The sequence below is a fragment of the Macaca fascicularis genome, chromosome 4 (genome assembly GCF_037993035.2).
Source record: "Macaca fascicularis isolate 582-1 chromosome 4, T2T-MFA8v1.1".
Lineage (NCBI taxonomy): Eukaryota > Metazoa > Chordata > Mammalia > Primates > Cercopithecidae > Macaca > Macaca fascicularis.
In genome coordinates this window covers 158,994,523-159,020,084 of record NC_088378.1, presented here as the reverse complement: position 1 = coordinate 159,020,084, position 25,562 = coordinate 158,994,523, and the positions used below count along the sequence as shown (strand labels likewise).

General features: G+C 37.1%; 1 protein-coding gene and 1 pseudogene across 6 annotated transcripts in view; both read left to right on the top strand.

Annotated features, from left to right (window-relative positions):
• RNF182 (ring finger protein 182) overlaps positions 1-25,562 on the top strand; it is a 55,340-nt gene that overhangs the window by 12,777 nt on the left and 17,001 nt on the right. The window lies entirely within an intron of this gene.
• LOC135970451 (large ribosomal subunit protein bL35m pseudogene) lies at positions 11,251-11,820 on the top strand (annotated as a pseudogene).

Sequence of the window (25,562 nt, the reverse complement as noted above, 5' to 3'; positions counted from 1 at the left end):
GTATGTATCCTGTATAGACATAGGAAGCATTACTTTTATTTTTAGATACACTTGTTATTGAAGGTTAACGTACATATAGGAAAGTGCACGAATCATAAGGTTATACAGCTTTCATGCATTTTCAAGTGAGTCCCCTGTGTAACTACCTACTCACATCAAAAAATAGAAGATTACTATCACCCCCAAATCCTTCCTTTGCCTTTTTTTCAGTTATTACCTGCCCCCAAAGGTGACCCATAGTCTGAATTCTAACACTGTTGATTAGTTTTGCCCGTTTTAGAACTTTATACAAATGGAATCAGGCAGTGTGTACTTTATGTGTGTTTGTATGATAGCTTTCACCAACTATTTGGGATATTCATCCTTGCTGCTGGATGTAGTAATAGTTTTTTTGTCTCTGTCATTTTGGTATAGTATTTCATTGTTGCCTGTAGCACACTTTTTAAAATCGTACTGTTCATAGACATTTGGGATGTTCCCATTTTCAGCTATTACAAATAGTGCTGCTACAAACATTCTCATACATGTGTATGTGAGCAATTCTGTTGTGCATCTCTGTAGAAGTAGAAAGGTCATGGGTTATATGTATGATTTAGCTGTGATATTGCTATCAAACTTTTGCCAAACAGTTGTCCAGGTGGTTATATCAGTGACATTCTCAACATCAGTGTATGAAAGTTCTAGTTGTTTCTCATTCTTGCTCATAGTTGTATTGCCATAGTGGCAGATGAAAAATGATACCTCACTGCAGTTTTTGTTTGTACTTTCCTAATAAGTGATGTTGAGCATTTTTTCATGTTTTATTAGCCATTTGGATAGCCTCTTTGATGAAATGCCAGTTCAAATATTTTTGTCCATTAAAAAAGATTGTCTTTTTCTTACTGATTTTTATGGAGTTCTTTATATTTTCTAGATAGAAGTCCTTTGTGTGATATATTTGTTGTGGAATTCTTCCACACTATAGCTTGCTTTTAACTCTTATAATTTTTCAATCAGAAGCTTTTAATTTTAATGAACTCATTTATATATATTTTCTTTTAATGTTAGTGCTTTTTGTGTCTTAAGAATTTTTTGCCTGCTCCAAGATCATGAAGATATTCTCCTATGCTACCAAGAAGTTTTATTGTTTTACTTTTCACATTTAGATTTATAACTCCTTTGAATTGATTTTTGTGTATGGTGTGAGGTAAGGGTCAAAATGATTTTTATCTATATAAATATCTTGTTGACCCAGCATTATTTATTGAAAGGATTATTCCTTCTCCATTAAATTGCAGTGGCATCCTTTTCATAAAAATAAGTAATCATATGCTTATGAATCTCTGTCTGGATTCAGTATTTTGTCCTTATGATGCATTTGTCTAATAAAGTGCCTTACATAATCCCAGCACTTTGGGAGGCCAAGGTGGGTGGATCACTTGAGGTCAGGAGTTTGAGACCAGCCTGGCCAACATGGTGAAACCCCGTCTCTACTAAAAATACAAAAATTAGCCAGGTGTGGTGGTTCACACCTGTAATCCCAGCTACTTGGGTGGCTGAGGCATGTGAATTGCTTAAACCCAGGAGGCAGAGGTTATAGTGAGCCAAGATTGCATCACTGCACTCCAGCCTGGGCGACAAGAGCAAGAATCCATCTCAAAAAAACAAAAACAAAAACAAAAAAGCATCTTACATTGATGTAATCCTGATATCAGGTAGTATAAGTTCTTCCGTTTTGTTTTTTGTCTTGATTTTCTTTTAGCCCATTTTTAGTGTTTGGCATTTACATACAGATTTTAGGATCATCCTGTCAGTTTCCACAAACAACCTGATAGATTTTGATCGGAATTTGCATTGACTCTGTAGATCAATTTGGGAGAGTTGACATTTTTGTAATATTGAGTCTTCTAATCAATGAACACAATATAGCTCTCCATTTGTTGTCTTTAATTTCTCTAAGTAATGTTTGGAAGTTCTCTCTGTAGTATTCTTGTACTTCTTTCATTAGATTTGTTCTTTTTATTGTTATTGCAAATGCCATCTTTTAAAATTTCACCTTGTAATTTTTTGTTTCTTGTGTATATAAATACATTTTTGTATCTTGACCTTGATTCCAGGGATTTTGCTGTATTCAGTTCTTAATCTTAATAACTTATTTGTAGAATTATTTGGATTTTCTATGTGCATAATCACTGTATGTGATGGATAAAGAGCTTTGTTTCTTTCTTGTCTGATTCTTATCTCTTTCACTTTTTTTATTGCCTCATTGCTCTATCTAGGACCTCAATTATAATTTTGGATAGAAATGATGATAGTATGTACTTTGTCTTATTCCCAATTTCAGGGGGAAAGCATTCAATATTTAAAATACGGCTCTTGCTTAGAAGTGTTGAAACCTTTTTATCGATTAAGAAAATTCTCATTTCTAATTAATGGTTATTTTAATCATGAACGTGTTGAGTTTTAGCAAATGATTTTCTGCATTTATTGAGATGATCTTATGATTTGTTTCTCCTTTATTTTGTCAATATGGTAATCACATTTTTAAAAATGTTAGAACAGTTTTGTGTTTCATAAATTCAGCTGATGTGCTATTATTTTAGTGTTTTGTTGGACTCAGTTTGGTGATATTTTGTTTAAGAATTTGTTTAGGAGAGAGATTGGTGTAAGTATCTGAATAGTGCCTCCCTTATCATTCTTGATATTTACGATCTGTGCCTTTCTTCCCCCCTTGCCTGGGGTTTATCAAATTTATTATTTTATCAGTGAACTTACTTTGACTTTTTTTTTGCTATTGTATGCTAATTTTCTAATTTATTAATTTCTGTTCATAGTTAGTACTTTCCTAATATTTTTGGCTTTGGGTTTTCTGTTTTTTCTAACTTTGTGAAAATGATACTTAGATTATTGATTTTCAACTTTTCTAACATATGCATTCAAAGCTCTGCATTTTCCTTAAGCATGGCTTTAATAGTATCCTCTTAAATTCTGTCACATTTTTTCTGCTCAAAATATTTAAAAATAGCCATGTGTTTTTTTCTTTGACCACAAGTTATTAGACATTTATTGCTTAATTTACAATGGTTTAGGATATTCTAAAAATCTTGTTGATTTCTAGCTTAATCCAGCTATTGTCAAAGAACATGCTATTAACATTTTAGTCTTTTGATATTTTTGAAACTATTCTTATGGCCTGGATATGATCATTTTTGCTGAGTGATAGACATGCACTTGAATAGACTATACAACATATTCTGTAGTTGTAGTTGCAGAATTTGGTGCACATAGATTGGGTCAAATTCATTAATTGTATTGATCAAAGTTTCTATCTACAGTTTTTCAGTCTGCTTATTCTGTCAGTTATTGGGATGGATAAGCAAAATTTCTCACTGTGATGATGAATTTTTCTACTTTTCATTCTGTCAGTTTTTAAATATATATTTTGAGGATATGTTATTAAATACATACAAACTTATAATTGTTATAATTCCTTGGTGTATTGTACCCCTTTCATCTCTGTACCTCTCATAATGGTTCTTGACTTACTGTTTACAGGTCTTATAGTAGTATATACCAACTCTCCTTTGTTAGTTGGTTAGTGTTGCATGGTATATCTTTTTATATACTTTAAATTTCCTGACTCTATTTTTAGTTGTTTGTTTTATAAGCCGCATATAGCTGGCTTTTGTTTACTTATCTCACCTGACAATCTTTGGAGCAGCTAGTAGTTCATTTACATGTAAAGTACTTGATAATATAATTGAGTTTAAACTTCCCATTGTACTATTTGTTTTCTAACTGTCCTATCTGTTCTTTGTTCTTCTTTTCTTCTTTCTTGCTTTTAAAAAATTAATAAAGCAATTTTAATTCAGTTTTCTTCTCTCTTTTCTTGATAGTTATACGTTGTGTTTTACTCTTTTGGCTGTTATCCTAGAGATTATAGCATCTATTTTCACTTATGAATATACTTTAAATTAGTATTTTAATCCTTCCGTGATGATATAGTGTTATTAGAATACTTTGACTCTATAAACCCCTTCCTCTTTTTGGAATGGTTGTATCATTTTAATTCCACACATGAATAAAATAACCTGATACATTATTATTGCTGTTTTATACAGTATTTATTTATATTTATCATTTATTTTCATTCCTTCATGTAAGTCTGTGTTTCCCTTTGGGATTATTTTCTTTTTGCTGAAAGAACTCCCTTTAGTATTTCTATTTTTACCTGTTTGAAAGTATTTTGTCTTAATTTTTGAAGCATATTTTTGCTGCATGTAGAATTCTAGATTGACAGTTTCTTTCAGTACTTTAAAGGTGTAATTTCATTGTCCTCTGTTTTCCATTATTTTTGTTGAGAAATCGGCTGTCAGTCTCACTTTAGTCCTTTAGAGGTGATGTGCCTTTTTCCTCTGTGTGTTAAAATTTTTTTCTTTGTCTTTGGTATTGAGGAGTTCTATTATGATGTGCTTGAGGCACTTTTTCTTTACTATTTATCTTGTTTGAGGATCATAGAGGTTCTTGAATCAGTTTTAGAATATTCTTTAATTACAAATTTTTTTTTTTGAGACAAAATCTTGCTCTGTGGCCCAGGCTGGAGTGAAGTGGTGTGATCTCAGCTCACTGCAACCTCTGCCTCCTGGGCTCAGGTGATCCTCCTTCCTCAGCCTTCTGAGTAGCTGGGACTGTCTACATGTGCCACCACACCTGGCTGATTTTTTTTATTTTCAGTAGAGATAAGATTTTACCATTTTGGCCAGGCTGATCTCAAACTCCTGACCTCAACTGATCCACCTGCCTCAGCCTACCAGAGTGCTGGGATTACAGGTGTGAGCCACCACCCCTGGCCAGTTTTAGAATATTCTTAGCAGCTGTCTCATCAAATAGTATTTCTTCTGGTCTGATCACTTTCCTCCCCTCCTAGAAGTACAATTTTATATCCTTTAGATCTTTCACCCTGTTCTATTTGACTCCTAAACTCTTTTTCCTATTTTCCATTGTATTTTTTCCTCTTTAGTTTGGAAATTTTCTAATGACATATGTTTCAATTCACTAATGTTCTCATCTTCTGTTCTTATTTTTATTTTATTTTGTTAGGGCTTTATGGAAGTATAACTTATACATCATAAAATTCAGCCATTGCAGGTGTAGCATTCAATGATGTTAGTTAAATTCACAGAGTTCTGCAACCAGAGAAAGAAAATCTTACCTTATTCTTTGTCTTTTCTGAAATTCTTATTTGGTAGATTAGTAGATACAAACAGACCTGATAGAGCTATAATTATTTAATTACATTCAGGGAATATCAGGGAATACTAATGGCTACCTTATCTAAATGGTGAAAGTAGTTTCTAAATTATAAAGTACTATTAATATATACTTTTACTCATCCAAATAAAAAATTATATTTAATAACATATATATCTAAACCCTTGGTAAAAATAAAATGCTAAAATGCTATACAATGTAAGGTGTTATTACCATGTGCTAAGAGGTGGTTCCTGCTGGTTTTTTTTTTTTTTTTCTTTTTTTAGAAATAGGGTCTCACTATGTTGTCCAAGTTGTTCTTGAACTGCTGGGCTCAAGTGATCCTCTTGCCTCAGCCTTCCAAAGTGATAGCATTAGAGGCCTGAGCCACTGTGCCTGGCTGAAATCTATGTTTTTTTGATGGAGATATAAAAATAGGACTTTTTTTTTTTTTTTTTTTTTTTAGCAGTAAATCATGTAGGCTACTGGGTAAGTGAATATTGAGGTGCTAGTAGAACTCTGTACCATTGGTACTTACCTTACTGCCTTGGAACTCCTGTATTTTGCATACATGCCTGTCCCCCCCTGTGAATTACAAATTTTTTGAGGAAGGTAACAATGTCTTGCTCATTGTTAGTATCGTTGTATGGTACCTCGAACATGGGACGTATTCAACAAATGTTTGCTAAGTGAATGAAGTTTTGCAGCCGACACTTTAAAAAATGATAAGACATATTTTATTCAGTACTACTTCAGCAGGGGAGAGACCTCAGCGTTACCAGAGCTTAACTGAACTGAACAAAAGACAGGAGCCCTTTTAAATGCTGGGATATACTAAACAAAAGGTACCAAAAGACATTAAGGGTGATTTGTGTGTGTAGTTAGGCAATGTGGGTTTGTTAATTGGTGTTTATCTGGAGAAGCAATTGGTTCTTGTGTCTTTAGGACAGGAAATATAGCTTTGCAATTTGGGACAAGATGCCCACCAGCTAGGCTCTTGCCCTCCTACAAGAACTGGGCAACAGGAGAGGTATCTCTCTGGATGTTTACGTTTCAAAGAGGTGGCTCCCAGGTCCTTCAGGAGCTGTTTCTGAGTAGTAGAGGATTTACATCTCAAAGGTACAAGGAAAAGATTTACAGTTGCAAGCTTTCAAGAGTAAACGCTCTAGAAAAGGAAGGTCAGGGACCTATTATCAGGTGTTGGCTAGAATGAACAGAAAGTTATTTTGGCTTTAGAAATAATTTGAGAAAGCTCTGAGCTTTCTCAGCTAGGCATGTTCAGGAGGTGGTGATGTCATCGTAGGGACATGGCCTTGAGCTGATAGAACCTGAGCTAGTGTTTGTTCAAATGTCTTAGTATGGAGGGTTGATGAAATGGGTTGTGCTGAAACTTGCAGTTTGTATAGGCCAAAGTGGAGGCCTAGTTGAAAAGAGGACTCAGAGGAGCCTGACTAAAGGTTGGTCAAGGAGAGGGTCTTTGTCAATAATGCAGGGCAAGGAAAGGTAATTTATGCATGGAAATTCAGGATGAAACCAGAAATGGGGTGGAAATCAGGCATACCTATAAGAATTTAACGTCCAGCACTGGCCAAGAAAGAACTAGTGTTTAGTTAACCAGGTCTGCTATATCTGTTATTTCTACTTAATCATTTCAATACACCTGTGAGGTCAGTACTGTCTGTATGTTACAATCAAGAGACAGAAGCACAGATATTTTAAATAACATGTTCAGGGTCATATAGTTAGTGATCAGTGGAGTTGGGATTCCAACTCAGATTTTTTTTACTTCAAATGACTCTGATCATCAGTATTTATTTTAACATTGTTATATAGCAATTTGCTTTCCTCAGAAGTGATTTACATTAATAACAGTTAAGATTGCTAAGCTGCTTACTAAGTGGCTGATCCTAAGAAGAACATTTAGCCAGGCTTAATAAACATTGAGGAGTGAGAACATAAGAGTGTTAGTAGAGCTTTGCTTTCTTAGGGTGGAAATGCCCTCAGTTGTCACTTGAATTCCTGCTAACACCCCAATACATGTGGAAAGGTTACTCTTAATTATATATGATATATATAATGATCTATATATATAATGATCACCCTATAATGTTGGAGCTGGAAGGTCTTTAGCCATCAAGCCCAGAATCTTAATTTCTCAGATAAAAAAGCCATGACCCAGAAAGTTTAAGTGATTTACCCAAGTGATTTACTCAAGATCTCAGTCTGTGCATTAGAGAGAGCTGGGCTTGATTTAGCCAAAAATTATTGTGGCCCACTTTGGGGATTTACCCTCAGATGTTGTCATCACAAAATGTATCAAATGTGAAACTGCCACTTCGTTGCCAGTGCATTCTTTTAGCAAATAACCTTAAACGTTGGAATTGCCCTTATGGGGAGATGATGGTACCTCAGCAGTGCCCCTCAGAGCCCAATCAGGTGATTTTGCAGAGCTTTCTGTTTTAAACACTTCTGTCTAAAGTGTTTAGTATGATGCTATAGGTCAGGCAAAAATATAGTAACAGCAACATGACAACAACAACAAAACAACCAACGTGGATAAACAAACGAACCTTAAAAATTTTTTGTCACTACAATGTTTTAACAATTTCAAAGATTGACATAGACCTCTTCCCTTACTTATGTTAATACCTATTAGTTTATGCTGTTTTTAGTGTTAAACGGTAAAATGTTTATTCCCTTGTTATAGTCCATTACTGCTGTGCCTTAATTTCATCTTGACAGTTTTCCTCTGCCTTTTTGGCATCCCATTCATTCTGATTACACCAGTGAATCTGTTACCAGAAAGGGGTCCCAACCAGACCTCAAGAGAGGGTTCTTGGATCTTGTGCAAGAAAGAATTCGAGGTGAGTCCACAGAGTAAAGTGAAAACAAGTACTTTAAGAAAGTAAAGGAATTAAAGGGTGGCTATTTCATAGACAGACTAGGGCATTCTCAGAAGCAAGAGGAGAAACACGTCTGCCTTAGGTACAGTGCTTATTTCTATATAACAAAGGAAAAAGTCATGGGGAGATGTACTTTACTGCAAGGGTTTGTGACAAAGTATTGTTAATCTTTGTGTAACTACTTTGGAAAGAATCTATATTATCTTTAAAGCAAAATATTATTATTATTATTATTATTATTATTATTATTTTTTGAGATGGAATCCCACTCTGTTGCCCAGGCTAGAGTGCAATGGCACGATCTCAACTCACTGCAACCTCTGCCTCCTAGGTTGAAGCAATTCTCCTGCCTCAGCCTCCTGAGCAGCTGGGACTACAGGCATGTGCATTATTACGCCTGGCTAATTTTTATATTTTTAGTAGAAACGGGGTTTCACCATGTTGACCAGGCTAGTCTCAAACTCCTGACCTCAGGTGATCCACCTGCCTTGATCTCCCAAAGTGTTAAGATTCCAGGCATGAGCCACCGTGCCTGACTGCAAAACTTATTCTTAAACTAAGAATGCTTTTGTTCATAAGATATTGGGACATCAGCACATTTCCTGGGTCTGTTATTTCCTGGGTTTGTTATGTCCTGGGTCTATTCAGTAAACATTACTCACTTCTTCCCTTAACTGTAAATATCCTATGACTAAAAAGTCTAGCCTCCTGGGAATGCAGCACAGTAGGTCTCAGCCTCATTTTACCCAGCCCTAATTCAAGATGGAGTCACTCTGGTTTGAATGCCTCTGGCACATTTCCCGCCTCCCATTTATAAGGGGAGCCTTAATCCTAAAGGTTGCAGAGGGATAGAAATTTATCTTCTGTAGCTTCTTCAGGCTGAACAGGGGCTATGATGTTCCTGCCTAACAATATTTAGGGTCTCTTGTATTTAGAGTTGGGAGGAGTTTAGTCAGAAAGTGTTAGTATGGTGAAGATCATTCAAAACTCGGAGTCCTGATGAAAGATGATACCTGGAAGATTAATAAGTACTTAAGAAAACACTGAATAAGCTTCTTCTAAATTATAGACAAAGAGTACCACAGCAATATATTCTAGAACTGTAAAGCGAAATCAGTAAAATTGTCTCAAATAAACTAAATAAGACAGCTTTCTATGAACTGGGGAATTGTGGGACCAAGGTGATATGGGGTTGCTAGCTGATTTCATTATGTGTGCAGAATTAGAATATTAATTCAGATTTTTATGTTACTTATCCCGCTTGTTTCTTTTGAGCAGCAACCAGAGATCACTGGTTGGTTCACAGGAATAAGCAGGGTCAGTCTAAATTGCAGAAAAAACTCAAAAACAATGGACGAGACTAGAGTCTAATAACAGGTGTTCCATAGTTTGTGAAACGTAATTTTTCTATCTCCAGTCCCTATTTTTATTAAAACAAACCATGGTAGGACTGATTTGTTTGCAAAATAAATTTTAGTCTTATTGTATGTGGCCTGGTTGTTTGTATAAAGTGAAGCAAGAATAATAATTTGCCATATAGTGTCTTTTGACTTTGATGGAACTGTGTTCTATAATCTAATCTTAGGTTAGCCTTTTTAAAGCCTTGAGACCAGTCATGGATTTATATGTGCAAATATGAGCTGGGTAAGTTTCTCTCCTCTGGGGGGGTCCCAAGATATTTGGGGCTCCAGGGCCTGTCAGAAAGTGACATTCTTTACTTACCACAGGTCAGGAGCCCTGTACAAGGCTCAAGAGTCCTGTACAAGGCTCAAGATATGAGGTCAGTTTTCTTAGGGGCTTTAATTGGCTCTATAAATGAATTTTGATTCCTTAAAGCAGTCTGTTTACATTTGAAAGCATGTCAGTCATTCCAGTCAAAGCCTTGGTAAAATAACTAGCGTCTCCAATTGTGTCTTGTCACAAAGGAAAAAGTCTTACTGGACTTACGTAAATAGCTATATCACTGTAAGTTAAAAATACTCACAAATAGTTGCCAAATTTGGGAGAAATCAGGTAGAGAGAACGAAACGTGCTCTAAATTTTGTTTACAGTAGTATATAATACTCAATTGTTAAAAGCTGTAAATAGCTCAAAATAAAAGTTTTCTTGACTCTGAAAAACAAAACAGAAAGGCAAAAAGTCATAAATAGATTATTTTGGTCTTTTATTAGTTGTCTATGCAATTCCTGTTTTTCTCAATATTTATGAATACATTAGTTTTCCAAGAGTCTTGGAAGTTTTCTTCTATTTTAATAGCATACATTTCAAAGCTGTCAAAGTCCTATGTTATAAGAGTACTTGTCAGAGTCCTATAGCTGATTATAAACTGCCTTTTGAAGAGAATCAAAACAGGACAATTGCTTGTGGATGACAAAAAGTCTTAGGGCAGCTATAGTCAGAGACACAATTGACAAGGAAATTTGGCTACCCTTGTGCCACATAATAATTTAAGACAACAATTATAACTATTAATGATAACATATACTAAGTTATACAAGAATTATTGTAGTTTTGCATAATTTTGGAACACATACCAATGACACATATAAATAACCCAAGGAATGTCCGATGCCATTTTGTATTTGACAGTACTTCCTATATGATTTTAGTATGTCAAATAAGTCAAATATGCCATTATTTAACTTCAGGGGACCTCATATCTAAAAGGATTATCAAGTCAGGAAAGAATTATAATTTGATTTTGGAAAGTTTGTTAAATAGCAAAGGTGTAAAACATGTTACGTTATAAAATAGAATCTCAGGTCACTGTAAGTCATTTATTTAGCCAAAATGATAACTTAAAGATTTAAAAAAGGCAAAAACTTTTACCCATTGATAAAGGGAAGAGTTAGCTTTCCAAATAATGTCTCTTTTCTCTCCTTTCTTTTTTTTCTTTATTCAAAAGGCAAACAAAAATATTTTATATTTTAATATTACATGAAAATCTTGTTCAAAAGAGAAAGCCAAATTTCGCTTTTGTGTTAATGTACTATTAATGTCAAATCCAATTTTTAATAAAATCATACGGATCAAACCCACTCACTCCGAATCAGTTTGACCGTAAAGTAAGATTCTCATAAACCTTTTATAATCCTTTACATTTTTTGTTGATGGCAAGATGGCTGCCTTTGCCTTTGCCAGTGTAGTGAGAGCAGCTTCAGGAATCTTATAGCCCCTGAATGTTTTGGCATCTTCAGCCTACCAAAATTGTGTCAAGAATGCCTCTCTTATTTCTGCATTGTCTACTGGACGTTTTAGTCATATTCAGACACCAGTTGTTTCCTCCGCTCCCAGACTTACCACATCTGTCAGAAACCTGACATGTGGGCATCCTGCAGTGATCTTTAATAGAGCGGCCCTTTTGCTTCCAAGTGTTCTGAAGCTGCCAGTCAGATCTCTAACATTTGTCTGTACACAAAAAGGCAAGAGAAAGACTGTGAAAGCTGTCATCTATAGGTTTCTTCGACTTCATTCTGGCCTTTGGTTGAAGAGAAAGGCTGGTTATAAGAAAAAATTATAGAAAAAGACACTTGCAAGAAAAAAAAGCGATTGAGGGAATCTGTGTTCTGCAGTAAAACCCAGAGTAAACTCTTAGATAAAATGATGACTTCCTTCTGGAAGAGACGAAAAACTGGTATGATGATCATCCTTATCAAAGTATTATGATTGAACAAATCTGAAAGTATAGATCAGAAGTTTCACTTGTTTCTCAGCTATTGAATATGTATCTTTGTGTACATGATATCTTCGCAAAAATGGGTAAATATAAAACTTCATGTAAATTGTACCAACGAATAGGTAAACATACAGTGCCAATGTTAAACTTATAAAAGTTTTAAAACTTAAACAATTTTTTGCTGAAGAGTAGGTCAGTGCTCTAAGCAAACCTTGTTGTGCGTTTTTCCAGTATTCAATTTATGGAAAAACTAAATAATATCCTTTTAATTTTAGTCACTTTGTTCACACACAGAATTTCTTTTACAAGATTAATTTTTTACAAACCTTCTACCATTTGCTCAAATTTTTAGCTTTATTCTATCTAAGTTAAAATAATTATTCAGCCCTCTTTCCTTTTCTTTCTTTCTTTTTTTTTTTTTTTTTGACAGAGTTCTGCTCTGTCTCCCAGGCTGGAGTGTGATGGCACAGTCTTGGCTAACTGCAACCTCCACCTCCCGGGTTCAAACAGTTCTCGTGCCTCAACCTCCCAAGCACCTGGGATTACAGGCACACACCACCACACATGGCTAATTTTTGTATTTTTAGTAGAGATGGGGTTTCACCATGTTGGTCAGGCTGGTCTTGAACTCCTGACCTCAGGTGATCCACCTGCCTTGGCTTCCCAAAGTGGTGAGATTACAGGCATGAGCCACCACACCTGCGCCCCCCTTTATTTTTTTTTGAGATAGAGTCTTGTTTTGTTGCCCAGGCTGGAGTGCAGTGATGTAATCTCAGCTCACTGCAATTTCCGGCTCTTGAGTTCAAGTGATTCTCCTGCCTCAGCCTCCTGAGTAGCTGGGACTATAGGCGTGTGCCACCACACCTGGCTAACTCTTGTATTTTTAGTAAAGATGGAGTTTCACCATGTTGACCAAGCTGGTCTTGAACACCTGGCCTCAGGTGATCTGCACACCTCAGCCTTCCAAAGTGCTGAGATTACAGGTGTGAGCCACTATACCCAGCCACTTATTTTTCTTTAAGTCAGTTAACCAGAGCTCTTTCATATGTAAACATCACACACGTAACACATATAAATACACAGATGGAAGAAGATCTAATAGTTATAATTTTTTTTATTTGCCAGTTTTAAGTTTCTTAATTGGATTACTGGCTTCAGGCTGAAGCCCTTCAAGAAATAGGGCTAGAAAGGCGTGGAATTTCTAGGGCCTAATAAGCAGGCACAGTTGGAAGTCAAAACAGATCCTCCAAAATTAAAAGTCCCATTTTTATACTGGATCCTTGATCTCCAAAAAGAGAGAATTAGCCCATCCCCTATGGGAGTCTTATCTCTCAGTAGGGCTGAGGACATTTTCATACCTTCCAGGTGGTCAAGAACATGCTTCTCTGATCCCAGTGTGCCAAGTGCAGAGTATTCCTCCCTCATAGCTGCCATTAGCTATCCCTAAAAGTATATGTCCTACCTGGTTATTAGACACCAAGGCTAAAAGCTCTCAAAATGCAAGTGATTTTGACCATTAATTTAACCAGTTTTCACAGAGAGACCAGAAGCCTGAGTGGTAGGAAATTCTTACCTTTTTGCCAGTGTGATAGGTTTCTGAGTTACCTTTCTCTGAGTGGCTTTGATAGTCTTGCTTGTTGCCCCATAGCTGTGGGGTCCAAGCCACGTTACAAAAGAAAATCATCTCTTTCCATTTCATGGACGCGTAGGCAAAGCCTCTCAGTTTTGCAAGATTCCACCCAACAGGCTCTGTGGGGGAAACAAATGAACATTTTCCATTTTGTCCGGAGCAAAATACACATGACAAACATAGATACCAGTCACCCCAGTCAGCACCCAGCATCAACCTGGCAAGGCTCGAACTTTCCCCTGTTGGCCCCTGTCAACCCCTGTCATCTTTGATCCACTTAAAGTGGGGTGGAATGACCTCTAACCAGGAGTTTCAACATGTGGTCTCTGGGCAAGATAGAGAAGCGGACAGTTGCCCTGCATGACAGAAAAGATAGTAAAGAGAAAGGAGAGAAAGAGAGAGAGGAAAGGGAAGGGCGAAAAGCATTGCCTGTGGTGGGGCAGGGAGGCAAGGAGCTCAGGGAGGCCAGGGAAAGACCCACCCAGTGCAGCAACACTGAATCAGAAGTCTAGGCAGCTGCTTGTCAGTTGCGAAGAGATCTCCAGCAGGCCCATCAGCTCTCACATTTCCCCCTTTGTGGGAGAGAAAGCTTCCCAGTGTCCGACAGTCCTGTACATGCCTAATCCTGTCACCCACAGCCATCAGCAAAGAGTTCAAGGCAGATTAATCCAAAGAGAAAAGCGGTCAACATCCCATAGTGTCAAATCCATTTTTAACCAAAAGAGGCCTTACTGAGAGGATTCTCTAACCCCTTACGTCTCAGGAGGGATGCTAACCCTTCTGAGCTGGGCCTTTAACCCAACTTTGTCCTTCACCTGGGATGAAATGTATCCTACCACTTATCCAAAGTCGGCCAGTTGGTGCTGTGCAGACGATTTTCCTTTGGTTAAGTGAGGGTCTCTCCAGTATCATCCCTTCATGGCTCATCACAGAATATGTTACTGAAAAGGGGGTCCCAGTCCAGACCCCAAGAGAGGGTTCTCGGATCTTGCACAGGAAAGAATTTGAGGCGAGTCCATGAAATAAAGTGAAAGCAAGTTCATTAAGAAAGTAAGGGAATAAAAGGGTGACTACTCCGTAGAGAGACCAGGGCATTCCCAAGAGCGAGAGGAGGAACACATCTGCCTTAGTTAGGTACAATGCTCGTTTATATATAAGATAACAAAGCAAAAAGTCATGGGGAGATATGCTCTACTACAAGGACTTGTGACAAAGGATTGTTAATCTCTGTGTAACTACTTTCACAAGAATATTATTTTTAAAGCAAAACTTATTCTTTTTTCTTTTTGAGACAGAGTCTTATTGCAAAACTTATTCTTAAACTAAGACTGCTTTTGTTCGTAAGACAGGACATCAGGGCATTTCTTGGGTCTGTTATTTCCTGGGTTTGTTAAGTCCTGGGTCTGTTCAATAAACATTATTAACTTCTTCCCTTAACTGTTAATATCCTGTGACTAAGAATGCCTAGTCTCCTAGGAATGCAGCCAGTAGGTCTCACAGCCTCATTTTACCCATCCTCTATGCAAGATGGAGTCACTCTAGTTTGAACACCTCTGACAGATCTCTTGGTGTGGAAACTGTGTGGCGTTTCATTCCATTCAGTCACACAGTGGACAGGTGAGTTAGTAGTAAATATGTAGAACAAAGGGATTAGTACCGCCCTGGGTGTATGTGTATGGCGGGGGTGGGGGTGGAGTGTCACTTGTTACTGACTATGGAGCAGGAAGTAAGTAGGATAGCACTGGGTGAGGATGGGATTTTGGGGCTGTCAGGGTACTTACCACAGAAGTCAAAGGCATGTGGGGGACAGAGTGGAGGAAGAGTCCAGTGTTTTATATTAATGAGTCATGGCATAGGCAATGTGAAGCCTCTGGCTTTTAAGTCACGGCCACTTAAAGAAAGGAAATCTCTCCTCAGAAGAGCAAAGTAGACAATCAGGAGAGATTAGCCATACTGTTAAAGAATATTAAGGGATGGGAATGAGGAACATGGGAAGGCATAGATGCCCCTTCTCTGCATTTCTTAGCACCCTGTGGGTCCTGCTCACGCAGCATTGACCATCAAGTGTGGTTAGGCTGAGTTCCTTATTGGGCTCCCCCTCTAGAATGTACACTTCTTGAAGGTGAGGCCATCGCCAGCACCTAGCCCAGGGCTTATGCTGTACTAAACATTCAGTAGGCATTTGTTTAATGAATGAATATACGTGGTAGATGGGCAGGGGGAGAAACAAAGCATCCATGAGCACAGATGTTGGAAAGTAGAGAGAAAGCTTTGCTAATGATTTTATTTTTATCTTTTTATTATGGAAAAAGTTTAAGCATATTCAAAAGTAGAGAAAATGGTATAATGAATCCCTTTTTACTTATCATTCAGCCTCAACAGTGATCAACACATGGCCAATCTTGCTTCATTTATCTGCCCCCCTCCCCATTGGATTATTTTGAAACAAAGCCCAGATGTCATATTATTTCATCTGTGAAACCCCAGTATGTATCTTCAAAACATTGAAGAGACTTGCCTTTAAATAATATGACCACAATGTCATTATCACACCAGAAAACAATTGCAGAGTAATTCCTTACTGTCATGAAATATTGGTATTCAAATTTCCCTTATTGTCCTGTAAATTCCCCCCTTCCCCATTGGTCAGTTAGAATTAGAATCCAAACAAGGACTACTCATGTATTTAACTAATAAATCTCTTAGGCTTCTTTTAGTCTATAGCAAGCTTGTCTAACCTGTGGCCTGTGGGCCACATGCTGCCAGGACAGCTTTGAATGTGGTTCAACACAAATTCATAAACTTTCTGAAAACATTATGAGATTTCAAAATTTAAATTTAAATTAAATTTAATTTTTTGTAGCTCTTTGGATATCATTAGCATTAGTGTATTTTATGTGTTGCCCAAGACAATTCTCCTTACAATGTGGCACAGGAAACTGAAAGATTGGGCATCCTTGGTCTGTGGGTTCACCCTTCTTTTTTTCCTTGCAATTTATTCATTGAAGAAACTGGATCCTTTGTCCTGTAGAATTTCCCACAGTCAGAATTTTAACTAACTACATCCCCATGTACTTTAATTCATTTTTCTGTCCGCTGTATTTGCTATAAACAGGTAATAAGAACCTGAGGTTTGATCGTATTTTCAGATTTTTGGCAAGAAGGCCTATGAAGGTGGGGGTGCCGTACTCTTCCCACTTAATGGCATCAGGAGGCACCTGTTGCCTTGTCCCTCCCTTTGTTGTGTGAAGCCCCATCAGTGAGCACAGGTGTTGTAAGCCTGACCCGTGTGTCATCCGACTCCTTATCTGCTTTTTGCTTTGTGATTTTGGCAGCCATTGGTAATTAATTTCTAGGTTAGGGGTTAGTAAACTTTTTATGTAAAGGGCCAGATAGTAAATAGTTTTGGCTTTGAGGGTCAATATGGTCTCTGTCATTGTGGTAGGAATGCAGCCTTGGACAGTATGTGCATGAATGGGCACAACTGCGTGCCTATAAAACATTTACCAGATTAGATTTGACTTACTGGGAGTTATCTGCCAACTCCTGATCTAGATTATTTTACTGAGGATTACAAAATAATACAGTTCCATCATCATTGGTTGAAATGCTTCTATAAAGAATTTTACCTCATCAATTATTTGGTTACTTTAAAGGCATAACAGAAAGGAAGCTGCATATAAAGAAAAGGCAGAATAAATTCTTGTGTCTTTCCCTTGGTTATTTGGTTTCAGAGTGGGTTATTTTCCTCACATCTTCCAAAGGAGTTCATTTTATTTTTAAAGTATCATCATGAAATCATGGCTTTTTGACATACTTGGTGTTTCAGTCTTTCTAGACTTAGGTCCTCTGGGTACACAGGAGGAGCCCCATGGCTGCTGTTGGTTAACAGTTGCACTGCAACCACAGGGCCTTTGATGCGTTATGTGCTGCATGGCAGAATGGTTTCCATGTCTCAGTTGTACTGTTACTGTAAATTCTATGAGTGGTCTCTGTCTGCAGCTTTACGATCCATGATGGTGCCATTTTAAAAAAGTTTTATTAGGCCAGGTGCAGTGTGGCTCACATCTGTAATCGCAGCACTTTGGGAGGTTGAGGTGGGAGGACTGCTTGAGGCCAGGAGTTCAAGACCAGCCTGGGCAACATAGCAAGATCTTATCTCTGTGCCCTCCCCATTTTCATACCTTTATTAGGTATGAAAATATATTGTTTTCAAATTCAGAAATTTGATTCTTTCTAACAGTTCTACATAATATTTAAAATTTCCATGGGCTAAAACTTTATTTTGCTCCCACATTTGAGTGAGAACATGCAGTACTTCTCTTTCTGTGCCTGGCTTCACATAATGTGCCACTTCACATAATGTCCTTCAGACTTATTCATATTGCTGCAGATGACAAGATTTCATTCTTTCTTAGGGCTGAATAGTATTTCATTGTGTATACCTACCACATTTTTAAATCCATTCATCTGTTGATGGCCACTTGATTCCAAATATTAGCTATTGTAATAGTGACCAGCTGTCTATTTTTATCTTCTGCTGCATATTCTCTCTGCTTTGGCCTAATATATCCTGACTGTTCTTTGCTTTTTTTTTTTTTTTGAGATGGAATCTTGTTCTTGTCATCCAGGCTGAAGTGCAATGGTGTGATCTACGCTCACTGCAACCTCCACCTCCTGGGTTCAGTCGATTCTCCTGCCTCAGCCTCCCTACTAGCTGGGATTACAGATGCATGCCACCACACCCGGCTACTTTTTGTATTTTCAGTAGAGACGGGCATTCACTGTGTTGGCCAGGTTGGTCTCAAACTCCTGACCTCAGGTGATCCACCCGTCTTGGCCTCCCAGAGTGCTGGGATCACCTGCGTGAGCCACTGCTCCCAGCCTGTCCTTTGCATTAGACTACTCTATAATGTTCTTTCTCTGCTTAATGTATCTTGGCTCACTACAAAAGTTTCCTAAGTTTCACTTCTTTCCATGGAGGTTTTCCAGACTAATTATGACCATCTTCAAGGATACCAACGGCTGAGCTCTTTTTCTCTCAACCACAAATATAGGAAGAATTTATTTATAATTTAAAAGCTTCCCCAAATTCATCATTTCCTGGGCTGATATGAAAGGAAGCCATGCTCTACTTTCTTCCTGCTCTATAGTCAGTAACAAGCACTACCCCCTGCCCCCACCATACACACACACCCAGGGCAGTACTAATCCCTTTGTTCTACATCTTCACTAGTAACTCACCTGTCCATTGTGTGACTGGAATGAAATGTCACACAGTTTCCACACCAAGGGATCTGTCAGAGGTGTTCAAACTAGAGAGACTCCATCTTGCATAGGGGCCTTTTAGGAATAGAGTATTTAGAATGTCTGTCACACGACAAAACAATCTTAGTATACAATAAATATAAAACTATCTTTCCTAGCAATCTTCTTTTTATGTAAGTATCATTTTGTCTCATTTAAAAAACACTACGGGCTTTTACTTTATCCTAATCTTCACAGTTGAATATATGTCAATCAATAATGCCACATTATGTAGCTGTGTTGCAAAGTGACACATTCATTAAGATTGATTCTAAAAGGCCTATTGAGAAAAGCCACTGAGGGCAAATAAATTCAATAAAATTTAATCTATAGAGTTCTTTTTTTCTTGTCAAGCTTGGATCAAGGCATATATTAAATGTGGTAGAATATAGAATGTTTTTATTTCCTTTTAAAACCTTTTGCCCATTATTAATTGAGGCATTTCATTAATTGGATTGGTGACATTTTTGCTGAGTCCAAGTACAACTGGACCTTGGTAAACAGAAATCTACTTCATCTCATGAGATGTTGTAGCCATTTTTATTAATGCTGAAAAAGAGCTGGTGTATTCTTTAGAATTACAGAAAGTGAGCAAAACGTTTTGGATTGTGACTTTGTTTTTATTTTAGGATAATATTATAAAAATAATACCTTTCTAGCTTTAACTGTATTTATAATTTTTAGAACATTGTGAATATTGAAATATTGTAGTGATAACTATTTTGCTTAGTATGTAAAGAAACATTTGTAGAAAATTTAAACGCCTTAAGCACAAAGTATACTTCTTCAGGTACATATCTGAACATTTACAGAGAAACAATCCTATGGGAATTTTATTCTCTGAATTGTATTAATAGATACTTTCGGTGAGCCTAAATCTGAAGCTGATTGTGGACAAATATTTATCAAATTGGAGATTTTAAATGATAAAGACAAATAATGTAATTCTTTTATTTTTTCAACATGTATTGAGAGCTTCCTAGATGCTATAAGTCTTTAATGTGTTTTTTAATGTTTATAGATTTTTTGGGAAGTTCAGCTGATTTGATATTTTCATGGACATTTTAGATTGTTAAATTTATAATCTGTTGGGAGGCCGAGGCAGGCGGATCACGAGATCAAGAGATCGAGACCATCCTGGCCAACATGGTGAAATCCTGTCTCTACTAAAAATACAAAAATTAGCTGGGTGTGGTGGTGCATGCCTGTCATCCTTGCTACTTGGGAGCCTGAGGCAGGAGAGTTGCCTGAACCTGGGAGGCGGAGGTTGCAGTGAGCCAAGATTGCTCCACTGCACTCCAACCTGGTGACAGAGCAAGACTTCATCTCAAAATAATAATAATAGTAATAATAATAATATAAAATCTATAATCTGAAAATCTACATTATAAAATGTGTCACATTCAAGAATATTTATCAAGACAAAGTGCTGACTTCACCACATTCAGAAGGGTGTGGTATACCATTCACGGATAGGAAGAGATGGGAGGAGTCTTGGAAACATTTCAATATATTTATATGGCAGGTATTTATTGAGTATCTACTCTGTGCTAGCTTATGATAGGTGCTTGTGCTAGAATGGTAAGCAACATATTAGTGGTTCTTATATTCTTACAATTTACATTGTAGTAGTAGAAATTTAGAACAGACAAATTCGTTAAATTGGGCTTCTTGAAGTTTGTTGAAGGAAGTAAACAGAGTGCCATAATAGAAAACAAGGGGTAAGTGATTATGAAAACAAGTAATTGGGGAGTACCTCCTTGAGGACTTTATATTGAGATCTGCTGTGGTTTTGGATATTTGTTACTTCCAGACCTCATGTTGAAATTTGACCAGATCTCTCATGAATAGATTAATGCTCTTCTTTGGAGGTGAATGAATTCTTACTCTGTTAGTTCCCTTGATAACTAATTGTTACAAAGAGCCTGGCACCTGCCCTCTCTTTTGCTTCCTGTCTTGCCATGTGATATCTGCACATATCAGCTCCCTTTCATTTCTTCCCATGGTTAGAAGCAGCCTGAGAGCCTCATCAGATGCAGATGTCCAGTCCTGAACTTGCCAACCAGTCAGAATTTTGAATCAAATAAACCTCTTTTCTTTATGATTTACCCAGCGTCAAGGTATTCCTTTACAGCAACACAAAACAGACTAAGGCAAGATCTCTAAGAAGGAATGAGATTAGTATGACATTTCACATTGAGCAAACAGCCTAAAACATGAAAGACTTTGGACTGTTCATGGAACTTAACAAAGGCCAGTGTGCCAAGAAAACAATATGTTCAAGACAGGATTGGAGGGAAGGCAGAGGCCAGATCATACAGTACCTTGCTGCGTAGAGTTTGGATTTTAATCTCTATGTAATGAAAAACAATTTAAGTGTAATAAACAGATGGTAGATATAATCTCATTTACATTTTTAGAAGCTTACTTTGGTTATTGCAATGAAAATAATTTATAACAGGGCAAGATTAGAAGCATGAAGATAAATTAGAAGGTTCTGCAATGAACAGGGTCAAAGTCTGGATTAGGATGTTCATGATGAAGATGGAATGATATTGGAAGATTGGAAACATACTTCGGTTGAATTGACTGACTTGCCAGTGGATTGGACATGAGGAGTAAGGTATAATGTAGAATCAAAGGTGACTCCTAGTTTTTGAAAAACTAAGAGAATGGTGGTGCCATTTATTAAAATGGGGAAAACTGCAGGAAACAATTGGGTGGTAGTGAGAGGTGAGGATTGAAATTTGTCTTAGACCTGTTAAATTTGAAATGTTTGTGTTATTACAAGTGGAGGTGCTGTAAGCACTCTGGAACTCAGAGGGAAGGGATAGGCTGCAGACACAAATTGGGGGGCAGTCATCATGTCATGGTATTCAAAGCTACTAGAGGAGATGGAACAATCCAAGGGAAAGACTGCAAGCAAGGGCTACGGAGTTCTAACATCTAGAGATTTGATAGAAGAGGAGCTAGAAGAAAAGATTGAGAATAGTGATCAGTGATCAGTGAACTAGGAGGAAAACTGGAAGACTGTGATGTCATGAAACTGTGAGAATAGATAGTTTCAAGAGTAAGGGTATAGTCACTGGGAAGAAGGTGAAGAACAAATGAGACAAGGTAAAGGCAGGAAAGGATCCATTTGCCTTTATAATCAGCCTCTGCTTTCAGGAACCTTGTCTTGATTATCTTTGAATCCCCAGCATCTTGCACATGGTATGACACTTAAAAGATATTAAGTAAATGCTTGCTGAATTATTAAATGAAAGTGATAATGTATCAAAAGAGGGCTACATCATGAGTCCATCAAGAATTAAAATCTATCTTGGCCAGGCACAGTGGCTCATGCCTGTAGTCCCAGCACATTGGGAGGCCAAGACAGGAGGATTGCTTGAGGCCAGGAATTTGAGACCAGTCTGGGCAATATACCAAGACCCCATCTCTACAAAAAACAAACAAACAAATCAAAAACCAAACCCAGCTGTTACTCTTTTAAGTGAGTTCTATAGCAGTTGAAGATGACTTTTCTGTCAATCACAAATGTATTGATGAAGGACAGTTGGTGATTTTCAGCCATGGCTTTGGGAGTATTATGCACTTTTTTTGACGGAGGGAGAGGGAGAGAGAGAGAGAGAGAGAGTGTGTGTGCACGCGCGCACGCGTGCATGTTATATACACTATTAGTTCCATTTAGTGAAATATGCATCAAAATAATCTACTTAAGTTTGAAATTGTAGAAATGGTACATGTAATCTATGCTAATTTCTTTAGACATTTTAGTTTTTCTTGATAAGGTTAGAGAGTTTTATTAAACTTTGGCCAAAGGAAATTATGAAGGAAGAAATTAATAGGAAAGAAATTAGTCTAATGGAACAGGATTCAGTCATTCTTAATAACGTAATTTTCCGGCCATATTCTTATTAACCATGATCTTATAGCTTTGCCTCTTCCAAATAAAGAGTAAGGTACCAAGCAAAAAATCTAAACTTACGAGCTTTATGTGTTATTTGTTAGTGTTCCATATAGATAGTATAAACAAAAGAGAAATAATGACATTTCCCTCTCCATTCATCAGGTAGTGGAAGTTATTACAACATTGATAAATTGTGCTTTGCTTGCTTTACTTATTACCTGCTCTATCTATAGACAGAAAACCTGTGTACCTTCTGATACTGTGTTCAATGCATATTCTATCCACTACCAATTTAGAATGCTGAAGTACCATATCATTGGATCCATTATTTCTAAATTTCTAGTCGCATCCATATAGTGCTTATGTATGTAAAATATTTACACCTAAATGATTTCATTGAATCCTCACAACCACCTTGTGAGGCAGGTGTTATCTTTTAGTCTAAGATCGCAGTGTCAGAGCCAGGTCCCAAATCTCAGTCTCCTGACTCTAGATGCTATGTGCTTCCATTGTAGACTGCCCGCAAGGGATGGTCATGCTCCTGGCTGCACTTCCAGAGTCTTGAAGAAGAAAGCAGATGTGGATACCTAAATATAGGGTGCGGAGTACCTGTTTTTTTCTCTCTTATTCCTGAACATTTATTCGTTTAAAACTGCTGGCAAACAGCACAGCATAAATCACAACTCCATATATAAAAATAGTGGCCTCTTTTCCAAAATTAATAACTTAGATTGCTAGGTTATTAACTTGGCTGTATCCTAATAAATAGATTATGACTCTCCATCAAATTAAATTGCTTGTTCTTGGAGAGGGGGGAGGTAAGAGTTTTAATTGTCAAGGGAGGCTTTCTGGAATTGCTCCTTATGCTGCCAAACCACCATTAGGGGTTATGAGTATTGTGGGTTAAATTCTTCTAGAGTCAGCTGACGGTCCTTCCAGAACGAGAGCTTGGCATTTGTTGAGCCTATTCTTTTTAGGTTTTTGAGTTTTGGAGACTTTTATTATAGTGAGAAGGATTGTTTTTAATGAAAGGTGTACTAAAACCCTTAATTCTGAGACCATAATCTCTACAAAGTTCAACTATTATTAATGTTCCCTAAGGCATAACTGTGAAAATTGGGACTGAGACCAGCATATTATTGTTAGTAATTATTAACAGTAATGCGGGTCTTTCAAGCTCTAACTAGAATCCAGCTTCTGAATCTCTAGGTGGAAAAACTGGACTTTCTTGGAGGTAGATGCCACATGTGTGGTTTAAGCTTAATTTGAGACTCAAGCTCCATAAATAATGAGGTTAGGAACATCAGGTTTTGTGAATGAGCAATTGGGTGTCAGAGAGATGGCAAGCGTGTGTACTTTATCAATAGCTGAGCGTAAAAACCAATGTTCTGCCTTGATAGTCACAAAAATGATGCTACAAGTGCCAGAATCTCTCATATGTTTTTGAAGATAGAGTTATTAGTCAAAGAATTTAAGACGTCATAAAAACTGATGATCAAGAAGTCAAAGTGTTTGAAGAGTGATTCTCCATTTTGCACAAAAATAAATTGAACATAGAAGCAGGTATTTAGCACCATTTATAAAAACAGAAACCATAGTTAATGAAAATGGCAATACCTTAACTTGTATCAGTTTTCTTGTTACAGAGCCATTTAAAATATATTTTCTCATCATCTAGACAGCAATGTTTACAACATTTATTTTCCAGGATGGGAGGAGTATTTTTGGAAATGAGAGTTGAAATTTGAAAGTTGTCTTTTCATAAGGGGAAAAATATATCTCCTGTTGATGCCAAATTAAAATGGTTGATGGATTCTATAAGAATAATTCAGGCTACATGAAACTGTATATGAAATATTTTGAAGAAACTCAACTCACCCTAAGACCTATACAATTAATTCATATGGACAGTGGAGTAATACACAGCATAGAGCCCTGGATAGACAAATAATAGGATCACAGTGACAGCTCTGTTTTGTTTTTTGTTTTTTTGTTTTGAGCTCTACTTATTTTGACTTTTTTTGTCCTGACTTCTCATGTAATCTTAGGAAAGGTACTTAACGTCAATGGATGTTCATATACCTATTAAGTGGGAATTATAATTTCCACTTACTGTAGTAGAGCTTATGCAGTGTTTCTAAAATTTTTGAGCTTTTTAAAAAGACTTGAATTAGTAGAAGTTATTATAATACAAATTATTGAAGTTTATGCATGGAAGAATACATAGAAACTGTATTTTGACTGACAAAACTTGCAAGATGTATGGATTGGACAGCTTCAAAGTTCATAAAAGAGTCTTCTAGGTAGGCATGACACTCATTGATAAATGAGGGAAATAATTTCTTTGGGCAGAGATTGGCTTTGGATTAGTTTGGAAATAAATAGTTTAGCATGCTATTTTGCTTATCTATTGTTACAAAAGCACCTCAAAACTAGTGGCTGGAAACAACCACCATTTTATTGGTTCATGAGTCTGTGGCTCAGCATTTTCTACTGGGCTCAGTGGGGCACATTCTTCAGCTGTTATTTCATGGTGACACTCATTCAAATGGGTGTTGTCCCTGGTGGTTAGTTGAGGCTGGATGGTCTCTAATGGTGTCACATGACTGGATTTGGTGCTGGCTTTTGTCTGGGCCTTTCTCTCTGGTTTCTCATCTTTGGAGAGGCTAGCCTGGGCTTCTTCGATGGTGGTCTCAGAATTCCAGGAGAGCAAAGCAGAAGCTTCAAGACACCCTGAGGTCACAAATTTGCTTCAAACTCTTAATGTTGGTCAAAGCAAGTCACAAGGCCAAGATTTAAGGGGTGGGGAAAAACAGATTACCTGTTGATCTGATGAAAAGAAGGTCGCATTGTAGAAAGTGTTTGTACAGGTCTGTGGAGAATTATTGCAGCCATATTTGCAGACAA